This window comes from Rhipicephalus microplus, chromosome 6 (assembly GCF_043290135.1).
Source record: "Rhipicephalus microplus isolate Deutch F79 chromosome 6, USDA_Rmic, whole genome shotgun sequence".
NCBI classification, from domain to species: Eukaryota; Metazoa; Arthropoda; class Arachnida; order Ixodida; family Ixodidae; genus Rhipicephalus; species Rhipicephalus microplus.
In genome coordinates, this window is record NC_134705.1 from 32,546,652 (window position 1) to 32,561,479 (window position 14,828).

The window sequence follows — 14,828 nt, forward strand, 5'->3', positions numbered from 1 at the left end:
CGGTTACCTACGCAGACGCTGTGCGTCGTCCATTGGCTCCAGAAGTATCCTACCAGTCGAGCGGATACATCTATGCAGACACTGTTCGTCGACCCACGCCCATGCCAGCGCCGCAGTACCTCGAACGGTATCTTATGGCAGCATGGGCTCAGCAGGATTGTGTCAGGCGACCCTATATGCGAAAGACCAACATATGGTGCACTGCGGATCGCCGACCACTCTGCTACAACTGTGGAGTGCCAGGGCACATTTACTGTTTTCGCCCACATGGCCGAACTGAATACCACGGTAGTGCACCTACAGCTACGCGCCGACAGTTCGACGAAAGCCGTGCCCCCAACGACGACGACCAGGCTGGCAGGCGGGAAGGCTCTTCTACCTTCCGGACGCGCTCACCATCCCCGGCTTGTTTTGGTTCACCAAGCCCCGTAGTTTTGCTGACGCCATCAGAGGTCGGTCTCCCAGCACACGGCGGAAAATTGAAAGCAGCGACCTCTGGGGGGGAAGGTTGCAAGCCGTCGAATTGCCGAAAATTCCCCACTGCTGCCGAAACACGTGAGAGACGACGATGAAGACTCAGCCGAGAAAACTGTGGCTGCCAACCTTGCTGTGACGAGGAAACTTGGGATAGGCAAAAAGCAGCTGTATGCACCAAGGGACAAGGAAGGCAAAGTAACTAGCCATATGGATAGGATAGTTAAAATAGCGGAGGAGTTTTACAGAGATCTGTATAGTAGCCGGGACAACCACGACCATAATATAAGAACTAGCAGTAACCTAGATGACTTCCCAACAGCTTACGATAATCGATGCAGAAACGCAACCATGTTACAAAGAAAGGCGTTTATCCATTACCACGAATCGATGTCTCTTTGGACAGGCTACGGCATGTGCGTTACTTTTCGTCAATAGACCTTAAACGTGGATACTGGCAAATAGAAGTAGATGAGCGTGACCAAGAAAAGACCACCTTCGTGACGCCAGACGGGCTTTATGAATTCAAAGTCCTCCCTTTCGGTCTATGCTCAACCCCAGCCACGTTTCAGAGACTAATGAATACCATTCTGTACGGCCTGAAATGGAAAACATGCCTTGTGTACCTCGACGACGTGATCGTTTTTTCGGTCACGTTTGAAGAGCATCTAAAGTGGCTACTGTCAGTCCTTCAAGCCATACGGTCCGCTGAACTCACACTCAAACCGGAAAAATTCCACTTCGGCTTCGAAGAACTCCTGTTCCTGGGACACGTGATCAGCCGCGAAGGTGTGAAGCCTGACCCTTATAAAACGGCAGCCGTCGCAAAGTTCGCAAGGCCTTTTGATAAGAAAGCGGTCAGGCGTTTTCTGGGTCTCTGCGCCTACTACCGGCGATATATAGCAGGCTTTGCACACATCGCCTCTTCACTCACCCGCCTTACAAGGGAAGACATTGCATTTGTATGGGGTGAAGAGCAAGAAGCTTCGTTCAACGACTGCGACAGCGTCTACAAACTTCACCTGTCCTCGCTCACTTCCACGAGAATGCACCAACAGCCATCCATACAGACGCCAGAAATGTGGGCCTAGGTGCTGTTCTTGTCCAATACCAAGATGGTGTGGAGAGAGTGGTTGCCTACGGTAGCAGAACGTTGACACGCGCCGAGTCCAACTACTCAACAACGGAGAAGGAGTGTCTGGCCGTCGTTTGGGCAGTTGCGAAGTTCCGCCCATACTTATATGGCCGTGCTTTCCAAGTCGTAAGCGTCCATCACTCTCTTTCTTGGTTGACCAACATGAAAGACCCATCAGGACGTTTAGCACAATGGAGCTTACGGCTCCAAGAGTACGACATGGCCGTAGTTAACAAGTCCGGAAGGCAACACTTAGACGCTGACTGTTTTTCAAGGTCACCGATTGAATCACCAGCTATGGAGAATGATGAATTCCCAGGTTTTTCAGGAGTTGTTGATGCAGCTATCATTTCCCGGCAACAACAAGATGATCGGAAGCTCAACTCGCTTATATATTCTTGAACGGACGAGCCACAAAGGCACCAAGAGTGTTTTCAAAGAACTTATCGCCATTCTGTTTACGGGACGGAATTCTGTACACAAGGAACTTTTCATCAACAGGTAGAAGCTATCTGCTGGTAGTTCCTGGAGCTCTCCACAGCGAAATTTTACAAGCCTGCCATGACGAAACCACTGCGGGCCACCTCGCTTTCACAAGAACACTGACACGCCCCAAAGAAAAATATTACTGGCCAAGAATCGCAGCAGAGGTGAAACATTACGTCTGAACATGTATTGACTGTGAGCGGCGCAAGGTACCACCTGTCAAACCCGCTGGGCTATTACATCCTGTGCCCGTGCCAGAAACCCCGTTTTTTCAAATCGGAATGGATCTGCTGGGCCAATTCCCAACATCGGACAGCGGCAACAAATGGGTTATAGTGGCGACGGACTACCTTACCCGATACGCGGACGCCAAGGCAATCGTGAGTGGCACTGCAGCTTAAGCGACCCAGTTCTTCATTGAGAACATTGTCCTGAGACATGGTGCTCCAGCTGTCGTCATAACAGACAAAGGTACCGCGTTTACAGCCGAGCTTTTGCGCACTGTGCTTCCGCTCAGTGGCACAGTGCATAGGAAGACGACAGTTTACCACCCACAAACGAATGGGCTTACAGAGCGCCTTAACAAGACAATCGCTGACATGCTTTGCATGTGCGTCGACGTGTAACACAAGAATTGGGTCCGAATAATGCCATACATCACATTCGCGTGTAATACGGCGCGCCAGGAAACAACAAAAATGAAGCCGTTCGCACTACTTCATGGCAGAGAAATTACGACAATGCTTGACACCATGCTGCCTTACGATTGCAATGATTCAGAGACAGACGCCGCAGACTTCACTGAGCGCGCCGAGGAAGCAAGGCAGCTTGCCCGCGTCAGAATAATGAGCCAGCAGCAACTTGATGCCCAACGGTACAACCTTCGCCATCGATTCGTCATTTATCAACCAGGAGATAGAGTGTGGGTTTGGTTTCCTGCACGACGACGAGGCCTCTCAGAGAAACTCCTATGCCGATACTTCGGACCCTACAAGGTTTCGCGTCGTCTTAGCGACGTGTTGTACGAAGTCGTGCCCGACGCCTCCTCCTGTTCGAAACGTCGCCAGCATCGGCCTGAGATAGTGCACGTGGTTCGCATGAAACTTTAGCACTCCCAGTGATGTAAACAACCGCTGGCCGCATCTCTACCTGTTGAGCATCGGGACGACGCTCACTCTGGCGGGAGGGTAATGCCGCGTGCATAGCTGCATTTAGCGGCGAGACAGCGACGACAACGAAGAATGCAGATTTTCTCGAGAGGCGCAGTGCAGGCGAGACAACAAGATGACAATCTTAGCGGCCTTCTCTAAGAGCGTCTCTACAAGTTCCACTGTCCGTGTTTTTTAAATAAAAGCCCTGTAATTTATAACTCGCGACAATATAAATATCGCGGAAGAAATCTACAGGGAATCAACTGTGACCTTAGTGCTTCATAAAGAAAGAAACAGAATACTTATTAACAAGGGTATAAGGCAAGGGGATACAATCGCACCAATGCTATTTACCGTGTGCTTACAGGTTTTCATAGGCCTGTAATGGGAAAAGTTAGGGATAGGAGTCAGTGGAGGGTACCTCAGTAATTTGCGCTTCGCCGATGACATATAATTGCTGAGTAACTCAGGGGAGGGATTGCAACTCATGATTACGGTGTTAGACAAGGAGAGCAGAAAGGTAGGTCTTAAAATTACCCTGCAGAAAATGAAAGTAATGTACAACAATCTCGGAAGAGAATAGCGCTTCGAGATAGGTAACAGTGCACTTGTAGTTGTAAAAGGCTACGTCTAATTAGGAGAGGTAATCACTGTGGTACTGAACCACGAGAATGAAGTAACTAGAGGAGTAGGAATGGGGTGGAGCCCATTTGGCAAGCACTCTCAAATCATTACTGCTAGATTGCCACTATCCCTCAGGAGGAAGAAATATTACAGCTGCATCTTGCTGGTAGCTGTGGAGCACAAATATGGAGACTTACAAAAAGGTTCAGCATAAATTGAGAATGACGCAGCGAGCGGTAGAAGGCAAATTGATAGGTGTAACCTTAAGAGAGAAGAAGAGAGCAGAGTGGATCAGGTAAGCAACCATGCGGTGTTAAGGATATCATAGTTGAAATTAAGAAGAGGAAATGAAGATGGGCTGGGCATGTAGCGCGTAGGCAGCATAACCGCTGGTCATTAGGGAACTGACTGGATTCCCAGAGAAGGCAAGTGGGTTAGGGGGAGACAGAATGTTAAGTGGGCAAATGGTATTCAGTAGTTAGCGGGTATAAAATGACAGCATTAAGGACAGGTCCGAGTTGACTAGTGGTACATTGGAGAGGCCTTGGTCCTGCGGTGGACGTAGACAGGCTGATGATGATGATGACCTGTTCTGAAGCGAGACCCTGAATTCCTGGACGTTCCCTCTCAGGGCAATGTCATTATTTGGCTTCTTGCGTATCAATTTCTGCCGTTCCTTCTTCAAGGTTAGGTGAATTCGAAACCGTACCAATCTATGGTCACTGCACCGTACCTCTTCAAGCAGTTCCACATCCTTCACGATGACTGGGTGTGCACTCAGTATAAAATTTATTTCGTTCTTATTTTCACCATTAGGGCTCTTTCATGTCTACCTATGGTTCCCTCGTTTTCAATAGCAGGTATTCAAGATCCGTATATTATTGCGTTGTGCGAATGCCACTAATACCTCCTTTCTGGCATTCCTAGTACCGATGCCATTATCTCCTGCTGCCTGGTCTCCCGCTTACTTTTTCCTACCTTGGCACTGAAGTCGCCCATCAGTATGGAATACTGAGATTTTACCTTATTCATTGTCAATTCCACGTTTTCATACACTCTAAGGCAAAAGGGTGTTAAAAGGTGTGTGGTTGGTCCTTTTGGGGACTAATGGGGCTCCCACAACCATTAATTCCAGTGGAATTAATGGAACAGTGGAAGAATGGAACCTTCTAAAAAACTCTGTATAAAGATTCACTTTGGTTGATTTACTGTGTGTAAACTGTGTGTTGGGTGTGTAAACCTGTATTTGTATGTTGAATTCTTTCCTTTTTCCTTTTCTATGTGACTTGAGTGCCTAACATGTACTTACTACTTGTACCGTGCCCACCTGCTTGAACCTGTGAAGGTCTGCAGTATGCATAAATAAAATAAATAAATAAAAAATAAATAAAATACATCCTTTTAAGGACTAACGGCACCGAGCCTAACAGTTAGTCCCCTCAAGGGACTAACATTTAGTCCACACATTTACACCTTAGTGAGTAACTATTAGTCCCACAGCTCACCCCAAAGGACCAACATTTAGTCCTCACATTTGCACCTTATAGAGCAAGTGTTAATCCTCACATTTACACCTTACCGGGCAGCCGTTAGTCCTCACAATTGCACCTTGCCGTACAAACAATTGATTCATTCAAATACTCCAATCGGATGAACTTTTTATCCCAAGTTCAAACATTGTTTTTGTTTGTTTCCATCAGGCCTAATACATTTCGCCTGTTTTTCTGCGCAGTGAGCAACAAATTCCGTGAAAAGAACTCGCGAAAAAGTAGTTAGCCACCTAAGTGTAACTGCTTTCACAATCACGGCAACAACGAAAGACAAAAGTGAGACATCGAAATCTTTCATTTTTCTACATACAGATGAAGTTTCCCCATTCTTTCAAGTGAATTCATGGTGAAGTGTACAAGTCCAGTCTCGTTGTTAAATCTTGTTCCCTCCTTGGGGAGCGTCTTTAACGGAAGCGATAGATGACAGGCATTGCAGACGCCAGCGCACGCAGCCACCTGCCTGTTGTGTTCCCACAGCTGCACGTACAATAATATCGTAAAAATTGTTAGGCACACGTTACCGAAGATGAAGATGCACGCATATGACAAGTACGTGCACGTTATTATATAAAAACAAGCGTTAAAATTTGACACACAAAAAACTTTACCTTCACATATTGCACTGTCCTTCTGAAGCTGCTCTGACAAAAGAGATGGATGACGGGCATCGCAGACGCCAGCGCGCTGTTTTCAGCACGGTGTGTGCCCACGGCTGCACAAAAAGTATGTAAAATAGTGAGTCACACGTGACAGAGGATGAGTACAAATGAATATGAGAAATACGTGCAAGGTGAAAAGAAAACATATGTGAGATATGACATGCTAATAGTTTCCCCGTTATGTCACACATCGTCCAAGACTCATTCGATCCCCGTAGCGCAACAGCTTAGGAGCGGCGGCCACAGTCGCAACTTTGCGAATCACCGTGCCGCTAACAAGTCGGCGAGTCCTAAGCGAGCGACGTCATTCAGCTCGAGCAAGCGAACGCGAGACCAAACACGGCACTGAACGTGGATTGTCTGCCGCCAGCGAACTTCGAACAGGCGAGTGAGCTTGGCCGCCTCCACGAACAGCGCCGAGATGGTTTGGAGCTAGCGCCGAAGAAATCGACGGTAATGCGGCTCTTTTCCACAAACTCGAGCGAGTGCAGCGCGCAAACGCGAGTCCGCCACTGTGGCCAGCGGACGGCTCCGAGCTGCTTGCAACCGACTGGCGGAAAGCCAACTGTAATGGCGACCAATTTTCAGTGAGTTCCGACGCTAGCGAAAGCCCCGACAGCCCGTGCTGGTACTTACAGCGCGCGACACACTACCACCAAGCTCTTTGCGAGAACCCACAACGTGTTTTCGACGACCCCCAACAAAGCGACGAGGTCTCAGCCGAATATCGTCAGCACGGAGGTCATCGTGGCGGCGAAGACAGGCGAGCACTCAATGAGCGAGCATACGGGTAGCCGACGGCAATGGCGGCCAATTTTCAGGTCGCCGCAAAGCACAGACGAACTGCCGACGCCGAAGCTTGCCTTCGTGATGCATTTCGTGCGTGCGATATACAACACGACCGAGCCCGTTGCCGCAAGCGCGATCCGTATCGCCCACGCGACAAGTATTGCAGAATAAAGAATGATAACCTTCTTGCCTTATAATCCAGCGCTGTTTTCTGCCCTGAGTTGGACAGAAGTATATATCCGATAGGCCTGTTGTTTCACGGCCGCCATATTAGCCTTCCCAACTGATGCTGCCGTGTGTTGGTCGTGACTATCTTGAAGCCAGAGATATACAGCGCGGCGTGGTGACCTGTCGAGGCTTGCTCCAGGCTTCATGGGTGCAGCGAAACGCTAAAGCAGCAGCTTACGCTCCTCCAGGTGTACACACAAGCACCACGTCGCAATTCTTAGATCGTCGAAACCAGGCGGCCTTGGTCGAGCACTCCAAGCGCGAAGCTTATACGCGACCGCCGCCGGCAAAATACGAGGAAAGACTGAGCCAGCAGAGGAGGAGAAAAACGGGTTCTGTGGAGAAGGCGGGATGGTCACTTTGGCAACGCTTTTTGCGCTGCCTGCAAGGCCGGGGCGCGAGTTTACACAGGCGAGCGGATAGACGCGCCCCCAAAGCATTGCGCCAGGCGCTCTTACAAGGCTCTCGGAAGCTGCGCGCTCATTCATTCATGCGTGATGTCGCCAGCAAACATGGCTGCGCCCAGGACGATGCTGCAGGGGCGTCGTGTGTCGGGCGGGGTCACAGCTGATGAAGACGCCGCGACGAAAGAGAGAACAAAGTTGACGCTTGCACGCGTACTGGCAAACCGCCTACGATGAATGGGGAGATGGCGCTATCAAGTAGTTGGTTCTACCAAGGTGCTGCAGAAACACTGTGTGCATGCCTGTGTCGACGCTGTTGCAAGACTCATCGCACCGCTTGGAACGATCGCCGAAAGCATCGAAGTCGGCGCAGATATGCTGTGAAAAATGGATGATGATGGTTTGAAGAGTTCATGTGCGGACTATATAACAATAGTTGTAACTCGATAAGCATTTGTTGCAGCTCAAAGAAACGGTTTCGGAGCACTTGAGTGCCTACGTCGCGCACGTCACTCGATCGCTCAGCTTGCACTCCCCATGGTATATCTTAGGCTACTCGTAGTGAATGCAACCACTACTGATTATGATAGCGATGCCAAATGAGAAGCACGAATATCTGTAGCAGCTTCTCGATAGACCTGCAAACGAATGTCTTCGTAGTGTCACTCTGTCAACACGCCAAGCAATTCTGTTCACATGAGGAGCAAGAGACCATGCTATATTAGAAGAGAAGGACGCGGGTGACAGCGTGTTACCTTTAGGCGAAATACACTTCGAAATCTACTGTAAGTTGTGCATGTAAAGAACCCGCCTCAAGCCAGCGTTTTTTTTTTTTTGCTCACTTCACCGCGATGCAAGCATGTAGAACGGTGAAGCGTTGACAGCATGAACACTGTTGTACCACAGACACACGCAAGCAAGTGGTTTGCAAGTAGTAAATTTCAAAAGCGAATTCAATATGAATACAATAATGGTATAACCAAAAATAAAGCTTAGGTTAACCTAATACTCGTCTGATAGTTTTCAAATAGAAAGGAAACCTTTTTAAAAATAATCCTAGAACTCCAAAACCGTTTATTTGAAATAAATATTCACGAGCCGTCACCAAATATTACTACAATTATGAAAACTGTGATAAGCTTGTATAGAGCAGCGACCAGAGCCTTCAAAATACTTTTCAACTGTACGTCAAAATGCCTCAGCAACTCCATTATTCAAGTTAAAACTGTATTGCCAGCTTTCAAGTAAAATTTCAGCGTAAAATTTAAACAATTTTGAACCGAACACCATGGATTCAGCTAAAAATTTATTGGAACAGGCAAAATTATTACAACGTATACCCTGACACAGAGAGCATGTAAAAATCAAGTGTGGAAAGCTGTATCTGTAAGAACAATTTACGTGAACAAGAAGAGACTTACTGGCATGTGTTTTTATTCGTGAAGCTAAATGCACCCATAGTCCCTAACTTGAATGATGAAAACTGGAAACGATTAATGTGATGCAGTTCCACCACAGTAAAAACAGAGTGGAAGTGCAGTTTGCGGCAAAAATGCTTCATCTTGTAAAGGTTATAGAATCAATAGTGCTGCCGATACTAGGGCTGCATTTATTGAGGTAGTTGAGCGATTACAAACAGAAAATAAACCTTCAGCTGATCACATGTTTAGCTGCTTCAGGGTTGTCCCGTTGTGGCTAATTATTTTTCAAATATTGGGTATTTTGTGTATGTACAAGTAAATTTGACTAGCGAATGATATATGGTCTGTTATTCAAATATTTGCTCACCCCTAGTACTGTTGTGTCTACCAATCTTTTTGTGTGAATATGATTGGGCATCTGTAAACATCACAAGTGCTGTTTGTTTTTTGTGCTGTATCTCATCTCTCATTGAACATACCCGTGCACATGCCTCAAGGTATGTAAATGGAAAAAAGAAAACGCACCTGGCTACAAGTGATGCCTATTCGTGACATGCAATGCAAGTAAAAACATAAGTGTAGTTGGTGAAAGTTGCTCTTAATCTTGCCGTCCATTAGCAAGAAGGATCAGTTTATTGCTTATCTTTTTTACTCTAAGCTTACATCAGTAATTAAGCATAAGCCTGTTCATAAGAACTTACTTGTTTATTGCTTCATTATTTGTGCAATAATGATAAGAACAAAAGATCAGACAGCACAAATAACTCTGCTGAGATAAGAATAAAGTTAACTGAGCAAAATTCAAAAAAAGTACATTTTAGTATTCAGCACATGCCAGACAGAAAATGCAGTGAGTACCAATACAATGGCGAAATTCTTATCAAAACCACAAGTGGCAACCTGGATAAATTATAACTGTTAATATTGATAAAATGTATTTTTTGAGAAGATTTGGAAGCATCCATTTTCTGGCTGAAGTAGAGTCAAATGCTTACATACTCTGAGTGCTTTGTTACAAAACAATAATAAAAACAAATGTAAAACCTAACATCAACATTTCAATGTTGTCCTGAAATAAAAAAAGAAAGTGCCATATGTTAATTGTTTTTGCCAGAGAATCCTGGATTTGAGAAGATTAATTAAGGCTGTCATAAGATGTGTTGGAAATTAAAAAATCACTTGCCAGTGCAAACTGCTTGGGGAATGTGAAGTTCACGTAAATTGTTAATACAGGTATGTGAATCGCTTTATATATTTCTCACAGCAATAACACATGCAGCACAGCACGCCATATTCAGATGTTTTTTTTTTGGCGTTTCGAGATAAAAATATCTTTTTACTCATGATAAATTTAGCAAATAATTGACAAGCCTGACGACTAAGTACATGCGTATTGCCACATGTGTTTTATTTCGATAAAGTCGGCTTTCACCCACAAAGATTCTAAGCAACACTCGGCGCAGCAGTTTTTCAGGAGCTCAGTGATAACTTGAGATCACACTGTTAAATTAGCGGACATGACGCGAATAGTCTAGTGCTTACGTAGCCACCAGCAATAACTCCAGAATTTTCAATAGCACTTGTACAAATGCAGATGCACTGTACTGCTTCTCAGAATATTGGTGGCCGACGCACTGTTTACCGCCGTTAGGGCAGACTATGTATTGGTTGTAGTTTGGCTTTCCATACTTTAGGCTAAATTTCACTAAAATAAAAAGTTTGGTCTCAACCCCACCGACTAATGCAGTCATCAACATCATGGCCACGTGACAATATTAGTTTTTATGTCTCTCCAAGAGGTGTTTACATCTATAAATCCAGAAAGTTGAAATTTAATTTTTTAGAAATGTGCAGATGTACAACTGCAAAATTATGAAGCCTACTACTAACAGCTACCTTTTTTATTTTAATGTGAATTCATTTGGTGAAGAAGAGCAGTACACAAGTGCCACTATTGATGGAGACTATGTGACAAAGCCCATTGATCCATAAAGCAGCTTTCATGTCAAGCTGTCTAGCATGGTGAACGAGTGAAGGTTTCTAAACAAATTTCCAAATGAGGCAATTGTTGTGGATGATTGAGACCGCGTGACAAGAAGCAAGAGAACCAAAGAGAAAGAAAAATGGTAGGGCACGAGCGGTAGAAATAAACATGGACGTTCTTGGTGTAGGGCTCTGATCTTGAATACCCCACAGCAATGACGTGCTGGTCACAATGGCCTGCTTGTGGTCCCCCATTTTCTCAGATTAGCAATGTTATGTAAAGAGCTCTTTTAATTGCACAGCTGAAGTTCATCGACACCATTATTATTAAAGAACTGGTGCACAGCTAATGGTTTAACAACTCACACAAATAAAACATAGTTCATTATCTTCCATTTGAGTCATAATGCTCTTTCACCTACCCCGGCTATTACTATCAAAAGCCACAGACATCTTTGTTCCACTAAGTTCACATTCTTGGGATTACTCCTAGATGCTCATCTAAAGTACTATCATCACATTTCACCTATAAGATAGCTCATGGTATCAGAACATTATTAAAGAATGACCATGCTTCAACCTTGCTTAAGCTACACTACGCTATTATCCTTAGTCATACTACCTACTGCATCACGTCAGGGGCAAACACCTATTCATCTCATATCTTCCCACTTCAATGTCTCCAAAACGAAGCCATTCGCATTCTAACATTCAATACTCTATTCACCAGCGTGCCCCCGCTTCTTCAACAACATAGTGTACTTACAGTGTGTGATTTATTCAAACATACACTGAGGATTCTTGAATTTAGGTGTTTTAACGCTTCTATAACAGCCAATGTCTTGCAAAAATTTCACTTGTTAAATGCTAATCCCACCAGGTTCACCTCTAACAACAATTTTTTACTACCACATACACGCACTAACTACGGCAAACATACTACCACCTTTGCTGCCATACATTTTCGGAATTCAATACCACTATGCACTATACAATCGTCATTCAATACTTTTAAGCAGATTTGAGATGCCTGGTTTATCATTATTGAAGTCCCTTTTTTCAATATTCTACTGCCATCTTTTTCATAGCCATGTATAATTACTGAAGATTGCTTTACTACCACTTCAGCTGGAATTCACATTACAAGTTTGCCTTGTCTTTATTTCTATCATAATAACTTGCCACTTTTTGGTTGCCATTTTTCTATAGTCATCAACATGTATGTTTTTCACAGGAGCATTGAGCCTTTAAGCCTTGTGCTATGGGACCTCCTTATGTATGTACTAACTCATATTCGTTTACGTATTTTGGAACACATACACATTGTTGACCGACTGACCTACATAGCCATAACACAGCAGACAAATTGACAGGACAGACCAAATTGCTTACCCTAAGGAATTTTAATAGAATAAAATATCACCAGCAAAAAGCATTTCAATTCAAGAATTCTGAACGTGCAAGAAATTGAAGTCATTGCGCAGTGGAAAGTACACCCAGCTCTTGAAAAGTTGAGGTGGGTTCGACTTTGCTTTCACCTCTAATGACAGACAGTACTGTGGTGTAACTGTGCTTGCAGATGACCTAACAGACCAGATTTTGCTTGTTTTAGGTCAAGTGAAGGCGAGAACATCCAGCACTACAAACTGTATTTGCAATTTTTTTATTCAAAGTAAATATGAAGTCTTCATGAGAGCAGGCTTGCTCTGACAATTCATGGTTTCATTTTACATTTTCAAATGTTAGCAAAGGTTTTGTTGCACTAAAGTTTCTTGTCAAGCAGAATGAGAAATTATGTGTACTAAACGCCTTCAGAAAAAGTCCACAAAGGCAGATGCTGTTCTTATTGCAGTACTTGTCCACACTGAGCCGAGTAGCAGTACGCGGCAGCATCCCAGCTCCGGTCACTGATTCACATTGATCCACATTGATCCACATTGTCTAGAAGTAGCAGAGGATAAAACAAAATGGTTTTAAATTTTGAGTTCAGCAACCTGCTGTCTAGCGACATTTATAGTTCTTTTTTTAGGACAGTTGCATGCGAAGAAGTCTGCACATTTAGGTGTGTCAAGATCACAGAGCAAGTCACACAGATGGCATAGCATCGAGTACAAAACCGACAGCTGCACAAGTGGCTAAATCAAAGACTGAACACAAGGAATGGAGGCAGAGAGAGTTTAGCATTGTTAAAAAGTTATGGGACACAATCCCGTATTTAGTCTACTAGACTGCTTTACCATTCAAGCTGAATACACATGAATAACAATAGTGAATAGGAGCGATACTCTGATAGCGAGATGAAAGACTGCCAAGTAGTTTCTAACTTTGTGTGATTGATTGCCGCAGCTACACGTTTAACAAAGCGAGAGTGAATTGTACGACAACAAAGAAAGAAGCACTGGCCATTCTAAAGGCACCCAGAAGCTTCCACGAAAGACGGTGGTGCAGTATCTGTATTGAGGATCCCACTAGCTGATGTGTAAAACAGTAAATGCTGTCAGGCTTTGAGAAGAAACTGAAGCTCCAAAACTGACACAAGCAGGATTGCTCACAGTGTCATCCATACTAATTAAAAAACATTCAATCTCTATCATAACTGCTGTCATTTGGGTGGTTATGTCGGCATTCAGTGGACATACATGAAGCTAACCAAGCAGTTCACATGATCTGACATAAAAGAAGAAACAACAAGATAATCATATCATGAGTGCCAGATTATTAAAGTAAAGTTTAGGCAGCTGACTCAACATATGGTACAATTACAACACTTTTCTGCACCGTTGGAGGTCACTCATATGGACTTAGGAGAGTTTTGTAAAAAAAATCCAAAGGTTATGGCTTGTAAAAGGTTGGTGGCAGCAAAAGCAGAAAAGGCCATACCAACAGTCTGATTTCCTTTCTAAACTAAAAGATGTCTAACAAAAAATCTGTATTAGTGAGACAGTGAACCATATTCACTGAGTCATCAACCCAATAAACGGGCAAACCAAGAGCGAGTTGCGCTCAAGTTTACTGCTCTATGTCATTCATCAGTTAATGGGCTGGTGAATCCAGCTAATTAAGACATATCGTAATACTTGAGCATATGTCCAGACTTCCCAGAAGAATGAAAGAGCTGCCTTTAAATGACGTAGGTCATCGTGCACAACCCTAAAAAGCATCTCTTGGGTGCACACTTCTTATGCATTTTTACATACTGCAGCCTCAATGAAGCTATTGCAGGAGGGGGGAAAAACAGGAACAAAAATAAACATTCATAAACGGACTTTTGACTGCTCCTGCAAAGCAACATATTTACCAGCTAATGTGGCTGTGAGTTGAAAAGATGATCAGCCTGACAGAAGAGAGAACTAAAGAGGGTGGAGCTAAGTACAGAAAGAGAGTGAAAAGGAACTTCGACAAAAAACAGAATACAGCTGTACCAAGAATTGAGGTTCGGGACTTGGTGCTAGCGATGAAAGAATTGCGAAACTCAGCAGTGAGTCACAGAGGCCCCATACGTTGCCCCATACGTTGGCCTCAATAGCTCCTTCGAATTAACTCCACAGCCAACATTCTAAAGGAGTACGACACCACTTTTCAAAGGTGAGTTTACCCTGTCATGCGAATTTTATGGATACAAATATCACTCTCAACAAGTGAGAAGCAAATAAAGTCATGATAAACTATATTATTTCTTATATTAAAGTCAGGTTTCTCGTGGTACATCAGGCTATTCTAGGGACTTTATGCTGCAATCTGGCTAGTTGTGATGACATCAGCTACCAAAACGGCCACTCAGCGTCACAAAATTTATCAATATGACTGCTTGTGCGTTGGAAATTGAGCCGCAGTGCGTAGCAGCCGAGCTAGTTTCACGATTTCTCGCACAAGCACGTGATGAGGAGTTCAGATTGTGTTACGATGTCAGGGCACTGTAGGTAT

The 14,828-nt window shown here is 44.4% G+C and overlaps 1 protein-coding gene and 1 long non-coding RNA gene across 2 annotated transcripts in view; one reads left to right on the forward strand and one right to left on the reverse strand.

The window, feature by feature from the left end:
- Positions 1–14,828, forward strand: part of LOC119167686 (chymotrypsinogen B) — a 495,108-nt gene that overhangs the window by 323,822 nt on the left and 156,458 nt on the right. The gene's annotated exons all lie outside the window — the stretch shown is intronic.
- Positions 5,698–7,373, reverse strand: LOC142764748 (uncharacterized). The gene is made up of 3 exons (XR_012883857.1): positions 7,059–7,373; positions 6,029–6,132; positions 5,698–5,897 (listed from the first exon to the last, which is right to left on the reverse strand). It is a non-coding gene; the product is annotated as an uncharacterized LOC142764748 (long non-coding RNA).